The sequence below is a fragment of the Anarrhichthys ocellatus genome, unplaced genomic scaffold (assembly GCF_004355925.1).
Source record: "Anarrhichthys ocellatus isolate YVR2014 unplaced genomic scaffold, GSC_Weel_1.0 scaffold67, whole genome shotgun sequence".
NCBI classification, from domain to species: domain Eukaryota; kingdom Metazoa; phylum Chordata; class Actinopteri; order Perciformes; family Anarhichadidae; genus Anarrhichthys; species Anarrhichthys ocellatus.
The window spans coordinates 759444-762343 of record NW_022280097.1 but is presented as its reverse complement, the minus strand read 5'-3'; positions in this window follow the sequence as shown (position 1 = coordinate 762343).

The window sequence follows — 2900 nt, the reverse complement described above, 5'->3', positions numbered from 1 at the left end:
TTGGGCTTTGATAGCCGACGGTTTATTTTCCTGTCTGTTAAAAATGTTGAAATGCACTGAGACCACTGTACAGCACAATATAATAATAATTTCAACTACAGTAAGCTATGTTTGATATACAGTATTATAATGTATTGTATTATAATGTATTTCAATTATACACAGGACAGTCATTTAAAGCAGCTGTACTGAATTTTGAAATAGTTGATCAAATTCAGCACAACTGTTAATTTTTCATTATACTATATTGATCCCTTTAAGGCGTCTGGGGTTCAGTGTATTGCTCAGGTACACTTCGACACGTCCCAGTCGAGGATCGAACTGTTGACCTTATGGTTACCAGACAACCCTCTTAACCCAGTGAGCCGCGGTTGCCCCCAATTGTTGGTTAATCGTTGGTTATAGTAAATAATACGCTTACAGTGATCAATTTGATCGAGACAGACATGAACATTATAAGAAGTTTGCACTGTATGATGTTTACCTCGTTCACCATCCTAGTTTAGCCTCTTAGGATGCGAACATATGCTGATTAGCACAACATTTTTGATTTGGCACAAAATTGCAGTTTTGAATCTGAATTAAAAGTGATAATTTATTCTAAGTGGAACAAAACTACAAACCCCCCCTCATGGTGGCGCTAGAGGAAAGGTCAGCGGATCACCAAAGTCACTAGAATCCATATTTTGGGTGCAATGAATGTCCTCAATAAATTTTATGTCAATCCATCCAATAGTCGTCATTGAGATATTTCCGATTGAACCAAAGTGGAGGAAGGACTGACTGACGTAAGGCGCTAGTGGGGCTAAAACATGAAGCTGCTGTGTATCCGTCACCATTGTTTTGTAATCTTGTAGCATGTGTTTGGATTTCAGAGCAGATAATGTGTGAAATTTCTCCCCCTGTGAATTATTCAGCCTGTTTTCACAATCGGTTAGAATTATTCGTCCGTATGTTATTTCACCATTTGAGCAGATCTCTTGCCAGACATGACTGCAGCCCTGGCAGAAAGCAGACCTTTCTGTACGCGCCAAGATAACGAGCAACATGTCGAAATAATATATCGTGGGGTGCTTTTCTAAAACGCTGATTCTTCTAATTGCCTTTTATGGAATTTCTTTCTCAAGAGGCCATTGTCCTCAGAGCCTGGGGGGGAAAGACCCAATTTTGTTTTCATGCTTCATCACTCTGTAGTTTAAAATACACGCTGGACTGATATATTTGTGGTGGTTGTTTTGGGGGGGGATCTACATTCTTAGGGTTTACATGGAACTGCCACTACTGCCATGTAAGGTCATTTCAGCCAAGGAAGCGTAACACGCCCAGCTAAGGCCTATTTTGATAACATCAACAGGAACATGTTGTAAAAAGTCTTTCTAGTACTACCATCCTCACACCTGTTACTCTGTACATATTCACTTCTGATATCTTTGGAAGAGCAGCCAATGAGGCACTCTAGGAAACCCATAAAGCTTCAATAAAGTGGCTTTCTAAAGCGGAGCCAATACCAATATTGTGATAAAGATAAAAGGCACTAAAAGCTGATCTTTTCTGCTACATGAAATCATGTTTAACGAAACACTTATAGATGTGACTCAGCATGACTGGAACAGTTTAACTCTGACGAGTGTCCGGATCTTTGCCACGCTCACAACTATCATTTACTGATCAGGCCATTTAACGCTGGCTGAATGTGAGCTTCAAACTTCAAAACTTAAAACACTCACGTTGGTGTATTTGCTGAATGACCTCACTCAAACATCCTGACCCCATTTATAAAAGACGTTCATGGCGATCAACAGGTCAGCGGTCAGGCCGAATGAGAACAGAGCAGCTTTATGCAACGGTGAACTCCAGAGGGCTGCTGGGAGCACACTTCCTCCCAAGGGTCAGCTGGGGTCGGCGGGCTGGGGACGATGGGGAAGATCTTGGCATCTAATGGACAGATTGTGTGTCTTTTCCTGTGAGTGCCGCTAAACCCAACAGGGGGAATTTCCAACTCATCTCCTGCCATTGTACTGACAACATTTGCCGACCACCCCGCAGCTCCCAAAAACATTCAAAGGCAGGAAAGAGAGGAGCCCTCGCTGCTGACCAACAGGATATATTTACAGTAAAGGAGTCAATCTGTTATTGTGGACTGGCCTCTGTGAGCAGCAGGATGTTTGGCATTCCCCGCGGCACATTTCGGGCAGCGGGACACTCGGACATTCCTCTGCGTCTTATCTTTTCATTAAGGCAGAGAGGTGAGCCGGGGCCGTGGAGCAGCAGGTGAGGCACCTACCTGTGTGCGAGTAGATAAACCACAGGGCTCCGGTCAACAGAGCCCCGATCACGAAGGCTGCAAAGGCGATCCCCACCACCGTCCGAGTGTCCAGCACGTACAGCGCGTCTGGGGAGACAAAGCGGCGCACGGTTCATACACGTTGACATGTTTAAAGTCTACAGAGCCCCAAAGTGCCCAATATCCAATGAATAAGAAGACATTACACATAAATAATAACATGAGTAAATTGTGTGATGAGCCAATCATTTGTTAAATAATAATAATGAAAAAAAATAACTGATGCATCGTTTCTTAAATATTTGAAAATGTCTTGGTTCATCTTAAGCCATGTTTCCATTCAATTGTCAAGCTAATTTGTTTTAATGGGGCCCGCTTTAAGCTGGTATTAGCTGTCCAGCAGCAGAAAGAGCTGATCCGTTATGTGAGTTAATGTTTGCTATGTCAGAATTTATTAGAATTGATTCGGCAAAGGTAGTTCCATATCCCATTTAACACATCAACTCTTTTTCGACAAAGGCAAAAACCAACTCAAGCGAGCGTAAGCAGCAATTGGGGAAATTTTATCAAATTTGTGCCATTTTCTAATGCGATACTTTAAAATGTGCTTAAAAAT